General features: G+C 33.6%; 1 protein-coding gene across 1 annotated transcript in view; it reads left to right on the top strand.

Annotated features, from left to right (window-relative positions):
• The first annotated feature begins 309 nt into the window (after positions 1-309).
• Positions 310-14,926, top strand: part of LOC134842396 (uncharacterized) — a 73,637-nt gene continuing 59,020 nt past the window's right edge. The window contains exon 1 of the mRNA XM_063858712.1: positions 310-400. The gene's annotated coding sequence lies outside the window, so the exon portion shown is untranslated. The remainder of the gene's footprint in view (positions 401-14,926) is intronic.

The raw sequence follows: 14,926 nt of genomic DNA, 5'->3' as shown, positions 1-14,926 counted from the left end.
CGCTAAGATGTCAACCTAATTTTATAACCAGCTCTCCAAAACTAATTTGAAAACAAAATAGGTAAGCTGCAATTAAAACTATGAGTTTTCAAAAAAATTCAAAATTTATCTTCTTTTTAGGTGGATCAAATTGATTTTCCGAGTTTTTGCAAAGCATTATTAGCAATTGCAAAAAAATTCAATCCGCAGTAAAATTTTTAAAAATCAAGCCGAAACTGCAGTTTTTTATCAAAATTCTTTAGCGCTCACCTCTCAAAGTTTGTAATAAATCGAACTGAAAAGTACCTTTAGAAAAACAGATGTAAAGTATAGTACCGAAAAGGGGTCGACTCATTGGAAGATGAAGTGTCACTTTCCTGAGACGAAGCTACTGGTCCCACTCTCTAAATACAAATCGAAGGTGAGTAGTGAGTTATGACCGAGTTGGTTAACTCATAGAGTAATTTCGGATAGGGTACACCGTCTGCTCGTCACGCTATCTTATTTTCGGCCGGATAGATTCGTGCAACTTCTTAGTCTAATACCGATCCTAATCTTACTCTTATACTATCTAGTCTCAGGTTGTTTAACTAGTCTCTGCTAGGCTCAATAGATCTAGGGTATACTGGTTTATTGTGGCTGCTGAAGTGCTCGGGAGAGTCCAACTAATTTCTGAGTTAAATTCAAATCTCTCTGGTGCTGAAATTACAAGTAACTTCAGCACTTACAAATAAGTGGGTTGTTAGTTAGATGGATCATGATTGGTTAATATTAAATACTTTACATTGGTAAAATATCTAATTTATCCAATCATAAAATGTAGTTTAGATCAGGTTCCACCCATCCGGGTTTTACAGAGTTTTTTAGAATAGTTCTTCTGCAATTCGAAGGATGGATGATGGACGTTGGTTCTTGGCGAACATCATTTTCTTCCGTTTCCTCTTTGTTAAAGAAGTTCCAGGAAGCTGGAGTTAGAGACATAAGACGTTGTGTCTTCTAGTGATAACGACTAAGTCTTTGCAACAAACTCAAATCTGATTTCAGAATGGTTGGCTATGTCAGGTTTTTCTGTTCTGCGTGGAGAACTTCTTTTGTGTCTGATCTAGTTTGGGAATGGCGTGGAGATTGTGCGTGGAGGGGATGCCTGGTTACTCGGATCTGTACGTATACTTGAACATCGAGGTGGTCATTGGTCTAGTTCAATGAAGTCCTTTTCTGCGAAGTCAAGTCGTACTCTAAATCCTTTGAGTTGTGATTGTGGGCGGCATATTGATTGTAGTTGGCCATTCTTTCTCGAGTGTAGTAGGGTCGTTTTGTGTTTTGTCTTTGGATGTTCGTCCTTGGTGTTGTATTCTGATCTATGTATTGCATAATGTAATTTACATTTTATAAAACATTTTTTAGTTTAATATTTTTTAATTATGATTTTAGTTAGTTGTTTTCACAAAAGCTTTTTGTTTTAGTTCGGTTATTTTGAAGAGTTACTCACACTTGAGTAGCTCTTATTAAAAATAGAGGTGTGGTCACAAAGCGTGGATGTAGCGCGGTGGGTTAGGCCGGCTATAGAGCATGCTCAGGACGTCCTTCCTGGTGGGTTAGGCCAGGAGTGGGAGTATGATTTCATGCGGTTTTTGTGAGGGGTCCTGTTATGTGACAACGTTTTATGTTGGGTTTGTTGTGGTTTTTCTTATGTCTTGTTGGTTATGTCCTTTTTCCAAAAATCAAATTGTTCGTGGTATGGGTTTGTCTTTCGACTTTTTTGTGTTTTATTATTTCTTTCTTAGACTTTATAATAGTCTTCAAAAGAATAAATTATCCAGTTTTAAACTGGGTTAATCCGGTTTGGGTACCATTGGTTTCCTTTTCTTAGTCATGCTGTTATTCTATGATTTGTGGTATTTAGTAAGCTGCGTTGGTTAGTTTTGTTTAGTATATGATTCCTTTCCAACCGGGTTAAAGGAAAGTTTGGAACATGTTATTATATGTTAGAGTTGTTGAGTGTGAAAACTTGAAACTGAAATTCATTATTTTAAACAATTCTTCGTGGGCGAGCTGTGCGAGTGTGGATAGAATTTCTGTGCGAATGAATGAAAATATCAAAAGGTTAGTACTGCATTTGCATTTTATTAATTTATTGCATAGAATTTGGAAATTTACTGCTAGGTATGGGGGAATTTTAAGTTACAAATTTTCATCATAATTAGATTTACTGCTTGTGGGGAAAATTTTAGAAATGAATTTACTGCATTGGTATTAAATTTATAAATTTATAAGTGTAAGAGATTAATAGAATTTTTGAAATCTGTTTGATGAAATTTGCGATTTTTATTTGTCTTTTGTGGTTTTTGTAGGTGATTGTCGGATGAAGGCTAAAAATCTAAAGAAAACATGGATAAAGTATGGTGAGTTTTTAATATTTTAATTAGTTAGTAATATTCATTTAATTCATACTTACCTGTTAGTCGTCGGGGAAAAAACCGTGGGGGAAGATGTCGTGGATGAGATCGGAAGTTGTGAGTAGTTTAGCTAAGATGCGGATGATATTTTTAGTCTGAAGCAGTGGCCAAAGCAATTGAAGTGCCTTAATAGTGGTTAGTTCTTCAGTGCCAACTGCAAACTCATAAGGTGTGTTTTGGATTAGATTATATAATTTGTGATTGAATTTAGTGTTGTGGATGAATTCTAAAATTGGGATTTCTATAGGTTGTACAAACTCGTGCGGGATAAGGAAGGGTCGGGATTCTTCGGCGTTGAAGGTCTTGGTGATGGGACAGAAGATGTACATTTGGGTTATGGGGTCATAATTACGAAGAATACCATGGAGGTTAGTGTCTTTAATACAATATGTGAAATTTAGGAAAAATGGTGAAGTGTATTTGGAATTAATGAATTGAAAACGATGGTGTGGTTGTCTAGAGGGTGTGTGTAGGTCAAAGTGATTTTGGATGAAGCGATAATAACTATATGTGTGGGTTTGTTTAGTGCGCAACATAATATCGTGTGAGCAGTGTAAATCTCTTTCGTGTGGTGCAAGGAAATGAAAGGTTAGTGAAAATATTTGGAAGCGTTCTTTAAAACTTTCGTATGCTTGTGTGTCTGTTAGTGCTTCTGAAATAATGTGATCAAACTTTCGGTCGAAGATGTTTAGTGTAAATATATATGGTGTCTTGATGAAAAATTTCTCGGTAATTTGTGGATTAGCGAAGCGATCGTCGTCTAAGAATTGATCTTGGTTAGCTCTGATGATGTTGTGATCATAGTATTCGAGTGTATATTCGTTAGCTCTAGGTGCAGTGTGTGTTTTTAGTGATTTTTTATATCCAACGTAAGTAAATTGTCTAGCGGTTAGTGGTGTAGTGAGTCGATATAGCATGTCCGTATTTCGCTCTATATCGATGTGAGTGTTAGATAAAGGTAAGCAAAGAGGGTTAGTAAAATGATAATATGAGGTCCAAGAGAGAGTGGGCATTAAAACGTATTCATCTACAAAGTTTCGTGTTTCGTTAGTGTCGTGGGGGGTGTATTCACGGGCTGTTCCTGGTTTTGCTGGGAAAGGATGGTTGGGGAACTTTCTTTTAAAAGTGCGGTGAGCTCTATTAGTGTTGAGTGAAGATTCAGTTGATGTGGATGATGGTGCTAATGATTCAGTATAATTTGAAGAGGGTGTAGGGGTAGGGGGGTTGGATGAATTTATTGTGGAGGAGATTTGGTTTATTGTTGGGGTATGGAGGTGGTAGGGTTGTTGTTGAAGGGTAATAAAGTTATCTAGCTCTGGGGAGATTCGGGGGGTGTCTGGAGAATGAGATGATTGGTCAGAATGAAATGAGGAGTAGGTTGGGGTAACTTGGGAAGCATAAGAGGGTGTGGAAATGATTGGGTCAGGGTTATTGGATAATATGGGTTGAAAAGGGGGTTGAGAAAAATTTGAAGAGTTATGAAAATTATTGGATGGGGATGGTTCTGAATCGGCGAATTCATCGGGGGTTTCAATATTCGGGTTATTGAGTTGTGAGATGGAATATAAAACTGAGATGTGTGAATTAGTGTCGGAATTCATGCCTGATGTTACATTACTAGATGGAAAATCGGGTGGCGGAAAAGCAAAAAGTGGTATTATTGGGATTGGAGAGGTAAGATTGGTTGGGTGGGAATTTGATCGGTGTAGTGATCCAAGTTGGCGGCTCATCGTGGGCTAAAAAAATGATTATTTTGAGACTGAAAAGCGGTGGTATGGGGTTGTTCAATAATTTGTTCATAAGTATTATCATCTTGTGACTGGTGTGTCATTATATGTTGGATGGGACTTTGTGATGTGGTGAGTCGAAAATTTGGATTATGTGTGATGGCTAAATTTCGAAAATTTCGTGGGACTAGGGATAGTGGATGGTTATTTGGTAGGGGTGGTAATTGTGGTGCCGTTGGCGTTATGTCTACATTGTTATGTTCTTCGTCGTATGTATTTTGTCGTGTTGCTATTTTTGTGTTATATTCTTTTATTTGTGCGTCTAAAAGAATTTTGTTTATAGATGTAGAAAAGATTCCAAAAAATCCTGCAAAGAGTATGCGTGCTACACTTGCTTGTCGATTGACTTGTGTGTGTATAGCACATGTGTTATAGATTCCTTTTAAAAGTGAGAAAAGAAATCCAATAAAGTTAAACATTGCGTATAAAATAGTCAATTTTTCTAAGATGTAGTAGGGCCATCCTAGAAAATCGAGGATCTCATTTTTGAGTGTAACAAAGCTAAAAATGTTAATTGGTGATATATCTTGGGGACGGTATTTTTCACCGTTTAGATATATATAATCTTTAATGTCTTTAAAATATCCGCTATAGTCTTGCGTGTAGATATCGGCAAATCCTGCGGTTTCTGCAAGTTTGCGTAAATTTTGGTCTATTGATTGTCTTTGTATAGTGTCCATTTGTGTTAATAATTCTTGGAATTGTTGTGTTCTAATGTGATGTTGAATATCTGATTTTGAATAGATTCCTATTGATTGTAAGTCTATATTTGGGTTTCGAGCAATAGCGCGAATGCTTTCTGGTGAAAATTTTTTGAGTGATTGCATTAATGTGGGATATGGAGTGAGAAGATAATATTTATTTTCATCAGGGTTTAGTTGTACTACATTGTGGCTGTTTTCTGATCCACATGGGACTGCGGTATCCCAGAAATAGGTTCTTCGTGAAAGTGTATCCACGAAATGTACTTTATTCTTATAAAAGATAGGGATTCTTTTATAACATCGTTTATCTTCAAAAACGTATAGTGGTGATACTTTTTTAGTACAAGTATAAAACCATAAGATGTTTCCTTCATAGTCTAAAAAATTTGATCTATTTCCAGATAATAAGTATCCTGCATAGGGTATTTTTAATACTGCTAGTGCAAGTGATTGTAATATTTGTGTTCGTTCTAATTCGCATAGTTGGTGTAGTGTTTCTAATTCGGAGAGTGACATTTCTTGAAAAATTCGGCTAATTGTATAATCTAGTTTCATATCTAAATGAATATCATAGTGGATATTACCGAAATATGTAGTATTCATTAGTGATAATTCTTGTAAGCGTGTGCTTCTGGTGTCATGGGGTTTTAGATGTCCACCAGGTTGTCCGTTGCTTTTTTCAAAATTAACTGGTATATAGGATGTTCCTTCGTTTGGAGGATGACCTGTGGCATATGGGTCGATTTTTACTTTTCCAGTGGTCATGTCGAATCCTTTTTCGTATTCAACTAATATCTCGGAGTATTGTGTTTTGTGAAGTGGGTTTCTGTATTTACATGCAAGTTCTGTTTCTTGATATATTTGAAAACGTGTCAATTTATTTTCTATATTGTCTATGTTTCTAAAATTAGAACTTAGTTTTCGTGATGGATGGACTTGTTCATATGGTATTGATTGTATAAAATATTTTTCGTGAAATTTTATCATACGAGCGTGTATTTTTGCTACTTGAAATGTTGTACATGTGTCTTCGGGGAACCAAACAATTGTTGCTTGTGTTCTCGTTGTAGGGTCGCAATAACCTTGATCATTTTTACAAGGTAATCGGATTCCTTGATAGATCATTGTATTATCTGATAAATCTCGTGTTAGTTGTATTTTTTCGAGTTGTATTTTCCAATCGAAAAACATTATTTCTTGGTATCCTTTATTTTTTGTGTCTGCTTTGCAGTTTGATGGGTCATTTATACCAATGTGTGGTATCCAATGTTTATCGTGTAGGTCATAGGTTAATCGTCCGTGTGCGCCGTTATATGGGTATTTTTCGTCTAGTTTTATATGTCCTTGGTGTCTTTCAAGTTGTGATTGATGTACAGAGTCTGAAAAAACTTGAAAGTTAACCAACTTTCTGTCGGAGTTTTTATTTTGTGTGATGTTTAGTCTAAGTAATTCACTTTTACAATCGTCGGGATTGAGATGTAAAAAACGTTCTATATTACTCTGATAGAATGACTCATGGTCAAGTCGGTTTTTGTTTCCGTTCGAGACTTGTGAACAATGTACTTTCTTTTCGGAAAATGTTGCTGTGAATTTATAACCTGTAACTGTTGTTGCTCGGGCTTTTGAATAGAGTGTTGCTATTACATCTGTGGTTTCTATAGCTTGTGGTTCTGTTTCACATTGTGATACTTGATTTATTGCATATTTGTGTAGTGTTTTTTGTTCATTTTCTTCACAATCGTAATGTGTTACTAATAAATCTTGTGGTCCTGTACGAGGGGAAGGGTTTATGTTTTGATTTGAGATTACTAGAAAAAGGAGTTGGGGAAAAATTAATAATTTTAGAATATACATGTGTATGATAATCCTGAGTATGGATTATAAAATGTAATGTAGCCAATTGTGTTTTTGGTATATCTGTCGTATTTGTATATTACTTCAGTAGTTATAAACGGTGGTGGTAGTGATTGAGCTGTTATGTTAGGTGGATTTAATGGGTAGGGATGTTGGGTAATATTATTTAACTTAACTGTGATTTCAAACTTTAATTGTAAACTGTTTTGTTGGAGTATTTGAATATTGTGATCACGGATATCGTTGTGAATATCTTGGCGATATTGTAATCTATTAAGTGCCCAGTTATGAAGGCGGTTACTTTCTTGATGTTGTCCAAATAATGGTGGAGGTGCTGTAAATGTATTCCAATCTAGTCTTAAAGGAATATTTATTGATGATTGTTCTCGATATCTGGCGTCGAGATTATTTGGAAAATTTAAGTTAAAAGGTGGTGGTGAAATCTGGCTTTTTGATGGTGTTGATGGTAGTGATAATGTTTCTGGTAGTGATGAGGTTGTTGTTGTATCCGTAGAAATATCTATTGGATCATTGACTAAATTTAGTTCACCTTGTGTAAATGAATGTGTTGTCCAATATGGTAGTCGTGATGCCTGGTTTGGGGGGTTAAAGGGATTTTCACGTATTTGTTCAGATGTTGGTGTTGAACCTAAGTAATCTGATGGTAGGCTTGAGGTGCTACGTTGTGAAAGAAGCGTAGGGGTTTCTGGTAATATACCAATGGGGTTTTCTGGAGTGTTTTGTGATGGGGATTGAGGTATATCAAAATGAACTCGGGGAGTTTGAAAATTTCTGTTTCGTCGAGGATGTATAATTTGTCTATTTATTTCGACTGTATTTTGGTTTTGACTAGGATTTCTTATTCTACTTAGTTCTTGTGGTAGTGTTGGGTATAGGTTATATGTTGGTTCGCTTAGAGGTGCTTGTCGTTGAACTGGTTCTAGTGGTTCTGAGAAACGAGCATGTCGTTCTTCAAAAGTGTATGGATTGTCTTGAAAAGAAATTCGTGTAGATGTTTGAGGATTTTGAGTAATTGAAGGTGGTGTTGGGTTATCTTGGGATGATGTCGGTGAAGACTGACTTTGTGACTGTTGGGTAGCAATTTTTGATAGTTTTTTGAATTATTACTTTAGTGAGAAAATTTGTGTTTATTATAATATTCTTCCAAAAAAAGAATTAGAAGGATTGTTGCTAGGGCAAATGTGAAGATTGCTTTCTTTATACATTTACATATGGTCAAAATGAGGGATGATAAGAATGCTATGAAAATTACAAACAATAAAAAAATATCAGTTCTACTGAAAATTGTTCGTATCATTTAGACAAGTTATATGAATCGTACCTGTGGATATAATGAAGGGTTTTGGAAATTTGGAGGAATAGTTCGAGTATAGTGTAGAAAATTAAAAAAATGTTACAAAAAATGATTAGGATTATTAGAAAAGATTCAAGTATATCAAAAAGAAATATTATAAAGGTTTCAAGTATTGTAAAAAAATGTTTAAAATTTATGAGTATTTGAGTAACTGATTGAGAGAAGAGCATTTAAGAAATGATCTCTTGGTCGAATATTTTTTGCTGTTTGAGGCGATTTTCTAGTGTGGTCGGATTATTTATTAGTTTTTTGACAAGTGGGTTGAGTTTTGTAAAAAATTGTTGGGGGCAATTTTCATGGTGATTGGGAGGTCGTCTTTTTCTTTATTTTTGTTTGTCAAATGATCCGGGGTATGGTGAGGTTTTTATACTTTAGGCTAATTAAAATGTTCATTTTGTTACTTTAGGCTAAGTTAACAAATTTGTTTTGGGGGTATTCGTGGTCTGAGTTGGGGAAATATTGTTGATCTTTGGGTTATTAGATAAGGGAGGGGTACGGTATTATGGTGATATTTATTTTAGTTGTCAAGTTGGAGTGGTTTGCTTATTTTTGACCTGGAGGTCGTAAAGTTATAGTTATAGATGTGCCTGGAGTTCTATATTATTCGTCTAATTGGTCTTAGTTTGAGTTAGAGAAAGTGACGGATTGGATGAATCCTATTGGTCTATTTTGAACTAGAATTATTGCGTACTTGTCAGCATGTTATTTTGAAAAATGTAAATGAAAAATGTTTCGGAGGTTTCAAGATTGTGAAGTATAATGTTAAAATTACTTTTGAAATTCCACTTTCTTCAAAATTTTAGATTGGGGGATGAATATTTTATAGTTTTTACGTGGTTGATTTCGGAGTCTTGTTGTTTTTCTATTTTCTGATTTGTCGATTTGTTCTTGGGGTATTATTTGTTCGGTCATTTTTCTATTTTTTCTTTGTTTTGGGGATTCTTTATGGTTTTGTGTATTGTTTTTGGTGGCGGTTGGTTTTGTGTTTTGATTTTCGGTGGGGTTATCATTTTGTTCTGTGTTTTTCAGATGTGGTTCATTTTGAATGATTTTTAATCCTGTGAAAGAATATAATTGAGTTAATTCGCGGAGTGCGTATTCTTTTGGGTAATAAGGTAATAGGTTGTTTCGATGTTGAACGATTTCTTTTTTGTTTGAGTCGGTAATTTTATATGTGACATCAGTGGGTCTTGCAATTATTTGGTATGGTCCTTTTCGAAGGGGTTGTAATTTTTTAGAAATTCCTTTTTGAGTATTAAAATTAGGTATTAAAACAAATGTTCCAATTTTTAATTCGGAGGCTGGTGTAAAACGTGAATTGATTTGTTCATTAATGTTTTGTCTTTGTAATAACTTTTTTGTTATTTTTTGATAAATTTCATTGTGTTTTTTATCTCTATTTAGAATCCATTCGGTGTGTGTACCGGAGGCTAGTTTAAGAATTTGTGGGTGATGAAAATGATCTTCATCGTGTGTATGTAAAGGTAGGTTATAACAAATTGAGTCTTTATTTGGTTGACAATAACCTTGTGCGTTTTTATGAGAATTTGCTGTAAACATTATTGGTTTGCGTGGCTTTTGGTTAAAAATCATTTCGTATGGTGACATTCCTAAAGTTGTCGTAATTTGTGAATTATATGCTAAGGGAAATAGTTTTACATCTGCTGACCATTCGGTATATTTTGCATCATTTCCGTTGATGATACATCTAAGATATTCTTGTAATGAACGGTTCATACCTTCGACTAAGCCGTTTGTCCAAGGTGCATGAGATGTACGTGGTTTGTGTTTTATGTTGTATAAATGACATAGTGTGATAATTTCATTATTTATGAATTCTGTACCGTTGTCTGTGACTAAAATTTCTGGTAGTCCGAATTTTGCTATCCAGTGTTCATAGAGTGTTGTGTAAGCGTAATAAGCGTTACAATGTGGTACTGGGTTAATTGCTACATAATGTGTAAATGCGTCAACAATTACCATAATGTAGGAGTTTCCTTCGGATGAGGGTGAAATTGGTCCTTTAGTATCAAATGAGATACGATGGTTAAAGTACAAGCTTTGTCCTTTAAAATCTTGTTTTTGTGCTATTTGTTTTTGGTTTGGGTAAGGTTTATTTAGTTGACATACTATACAATCATTGCATAGTACTTTTATCCAAATTGGTTCATTTGGGAAGTAAAAATTTTGTATAAAGTTTGAATATGTTTTTTCTGATCCAGAGTGTCCTTTAATATTTTGTGTATGTGAAATATTAAAAGCTATAAGAATCATACTTAAAGGGAGACATGGAACTGTAGATTTATTCAGGTTATACTCTAAAAGGTCTGTATTTTCGTTAATTGTTGTGTTGTTAAATTTGCGAAAGTATCTGAGGAGTGTTTTGTTTCCTAGAATGGTTGAATCTGCTTTGATAGGTTTAGTTTTATATTTGTGCCATGATTTCAGTTGTCGAATTACTGGGTCAAGGTTTTGATATTGTTTCAGTGTTGAAATTGTAATTGTTTCTGTTGGGGGGAGAAAAATGTTTTCAATTTCGAATTTAGATAAGGGTATTGTATCAAGTGGGTCGTGGAGGTCAAAAACTTGGTTTATTGTGTATTTTGAATCATTTGTTTGTGGTCCTGATAAATTTATTTTATCAGTTAAATTTTCTTTTTCAATTAGTGGAAAATTGTCTTTCTTAGGTGGGTGTTGTTTTGTTCGTTTTTGTTGGGTGTTATTTTTTATCCATTGAGAATATGGGATTGGTTTGAAAGTTGATGTTCCAAGTAGATCAACTTCATAATGATTATTTTGACAATCTAAATAAAGTGGGAAATGTTGTAAACTATTTATTTGTGATTGTTCAATATCAGTTTTTACTGCATATTTGCATTCCAATCGGGGTGATGTTTCGTTTTCTGCAAGGTAGAATTTTATGTTTTTGGGTATTTCAACTGTTGTTTTTCGTGTAAGTAATTCAGGTGGTGTATTTCGACTTAAGGTGTCTGGTAATGCAAGATTTTTTCCTGCGGTCCAAACTATATGTAAGTTTGGGAATTTCATTAAAATGAGTTGAAATCTATAAACTCGGTGGTTTGGGTTAGATTTTTGTGTAAAGAGAAAGATGATTGGTTTATGGTCTGTGAATAGAACTGTTGGATGTTTTGATCCAAGTATCAGAAATTCATATTCTGTCAGTGTATATATTATGGCTGTACATTCTCTCATTAGAGTTGAGAGTCGTAGCTCTGCTTGAGTGAATAATCGAGAATTTGCTGATATGAGGTTCATTTTATTTGTACCATTATGTGATTGTAATAGTGCTGCACCGATGCCAAAGTTCGAAGCATCGCACATTGCATAAAATGGTTGATTTGAATCTGGAATTGTGTTTGAAATTTGTTCAGTTAAAAGTTTCTTTATTTCTTCAAATCGTGTTTGATGTTCTGTGTTCCATTCAAAATTATTTTGTTGTCTAAGGATGTTATAAAATGGTCGTAGATATAATTGCATTTTATAAACATATTTACTTAAAAAGTTTAACATTCCAAGAAATTCTTGGATTTTCTTTTTATTTGTTGGTGGTTGAAGTTTTTGAATAGCGTCAATGCGTGATTTCAATGGAGTGATTGTTTTTCTTTCTATATTATGTCCTAAGAATTTAACTCTTGTCAAAAAGAAGTGTGATTTATCGGGGGCGGCCTTCAGATTTTCGTTCTGAAGTATTTGGTGATATTTTTCTAAAACATTGAACATCTCGTCTTTTGTTTGTGATTGCATAAAAACATCGTCTAAATAGGTGATTGCGTTTTTCTTGAGTATTAGTGGTCTAAAAATTTTGCTCATAAAAGCTGAAAATGCTGCTGGTCCTATGGATATTCCATAGAATAAGCGGTTGAATTCATATTGTTGGTTTCCGATAACAAATTGTGTTAAACGTCGTGATTGTTCATCTAGTGGCATTTGATTGTATGCACTATTCATATCGGCGGTTGTAAAGTATTTGCCGTTTATTTTTGTTAAAATAACTTGTATTGGTTCAATGGGCCAATTACATTTTGATTCATCTATAAGTGAATTGAGGTATCTAGCATCGAGAACGATTTTTAATGATTCTCCTTTAGCTAGAATGATAACGGGGTTGATAAATGTGTTCCCTTTTGGTTGTTCTTCTTTATTAACTGGTGATATAATGTTGTATTGTTCTAAAATATCGAGTAATCTGTTCACTTTATCATGTAAGTGAATTGGTACTTTACTTGCTCTCTGTTTTTTGAAAACTGCGTCTGGTTTTAACGGGAGATGTAGTGATGAACTGATTTTTCCAACATCGAATTTTGATGTTGCATAGACTGATGAATATTTAATTAGCTGTTTGGCTAACTTTTCGAATTCGTCTTGTGTTATTTGTGAATGTTGGAAATTAAACATTGTTAAAAATTTCTGTTGGTCCTCTGTGTAGTTACTTATGTTGAATGTAGGTTTGAAATATGGAGTTTTTGTGAAATAATCTGTATTTCTGTTTTCGTTACTTATTATATTATTTATAGATAATTCTTCATTAAGAATTGTAGATTGGCAAATATCTAGTAATTGGAGTATATTATTTACGCGATAGGCTTTTTCGTGTATTGGTGATATTGTAGCGTTGGTTTCACAATATCCTAAAAGTCCTAAAGGTAATGTTACTTGGTAAGGTGTGTTGTTATAGACATGTAAGGAAATGATATCTGAATTCGAATTTTTCAAATATTTTATGGATGAGATTGTGATTTTGAAAAATTTGTGAATAGGTTTGAATTCAAAATCTGACATATAAAATTTTTGTTTGTTTTGTTCTTTATCATATTGGTGAACTTGTTTGATTGAAAAATTATAGATGTTTCCTGATAGTGGTTTCAAGTGTTTTCTTTGTTGGTTAAATATCGGGTAGAATTTTGAAAAGAATGGTGGTTGTTTATTTAATCTTTGAAAAAATGTTAAGGATGTTTCTTTTGTTTTTGTATATTTATCTTTGATTAATATTTTACTATTTAGTATGTTAATTGTTGGTATATACTTCGAAATAAATGGTATTCCAATGATATTATATTTAATATCAGTGATATGGAATATTTGTTTAAATGGCTTATTTAAAATTTTGCTTTGCTCCATTGTTCTGGTGGGGAGGAGAAATAATTGGATTTTTCCGTAGTTTATCAATGTTGATCCTTGTGCTGTTGCTAACTTACTGGAGGTTTTTAGAGGTGTTAGCTTTGGGTGTAAAGTTTTTATTTCATTCCATGTGGGGATGTTTATTATGTTTGATTCTGCTCCTGAATCAATTAAAAAATCTATTTCAAGGTCTGGTGGTTGAAATTCTTTATTTCTTGGGCTTTCTAAGAGAAATGGTATTGTCCAAATTTTTTCTTTGGGTTGTTCTTTTTGTATATTTTGATAAATGTGGTTTGTATTCAAGCATTTTGTTTTGATATTTTTATTGGTTTGATTTGTAGTGTTAATCTCATTTGTTTCTTGCGTCGTTGGTGTGGAATTTATGGGTGTAGTGTAATAATTTTGAAGAAATTCTGATTGATTTTCATATATGTGTGATGAAAAAGGTTGTTCATATATGACAGATTCATAGTCATTTTCGACTTTTATCATATTGATAGAAAGAGTGTTTTCTGTATCACTTTCTGAATCTGATGATGTACAGTTTATTTGATTGAGTTGTAACGTATCAGTTACTGTGTCATCAATACCTGGAGGGTCTGATGTTGTTTCTGGATTAGATTGTACTTGATTAATATGTCTTTGATGTTTAGGTGTAGTACTTCTGTGGCGATTATTAGAATTATTATAGTTATTATTATTCCGGTGTGGTGATTGGGAATAATTTCTATAACGATTATTATAACTTGAGTGTCGATTTTGTGAATTATTTCGCGATCTGTTTTGGTAATTATTGTTTGGTCTGTTATAGTTCGATCTATTATATGAGTTATTCCTTGATTGATTGTTCGGGTAATTCTGGTTTCGGTTGTTTGAATAACTTCTATTCCGATTATTTGAGTAGTTTCTATTCCTATTGTATGATGAATTTCGTGATTGATTGTTTGGATAGTAGTTATTTCTTGATTGGGAATTAGATCTAGAAACAAATCGTTGTGTATTTGAATGTGATCTGGAGTAGTTATTTCGACTATTTGGTCTATTGTAGTGATTTTGTGATGAATTTTGTGTGTTTCTTCGTTCTGGCGATCTTCCTCTATAACTTGAGTTATATGGTGATTGATTTCTTGTATAATTTGTATTGTTCGGGAGTGGTTTTCCTGAACTGTTGTTGCTGTAGACTGTTTTGTTCGGTAGATTTTGATCTTTTTTCATGTATTGATAGAATGATTTATTTGGTTCTTTATATTTTTGAGGTTTATTTTGATTGTCTTGCTGTTTTTGTCTACATTCAGAAATACTATGTCCGTATCGTCGGCAATAATTACACCATTTTTTGAAAGATGGTTTGCCTTTAAAGTTTGGGTTCTTTTCGTAAATATTGAGTATTTCAGTGATTTTTTCAACGAGATCTGTATCTGATTCCTGTATATTGTTTATATTTGTGGAAGCTGTTTCAATTCTGTTAACGTATTGTAATTTCAGATTTTCCGTTTCTTCTAGTTTCATCGTGATTTCTGCTTGTTCTAATTTGTCTACTAGTTTTCGAAAATCTAAATCGGGTTCTCGAATTGAAGAAGGATGGGATGCTCTCTTTTTTATTGCTATTTTCCTTAATTGTGGTGTTAAGGT

The sequence above is a fragment of the Symsagittifera roscoffensis genome, chromosome 3 (genome assembly GCF_963678635.1).
Source record: "Symsagittifera roscoffensis chromosome 3, txSymRosc1.1, whole genome shotgun sequence".
Lineage (NCBI taxonomy): Eukaryota > Metazoa > Xenacoelomorpha > Acoela > Convolutidae > Symsagittifera > Symsagittifera roscoffensis.
The sequence above is the reverse complement of the archived record's forward strand: the minus strand, read 5'-3'. Positions and strand labels throughout refer to the sequence as shown.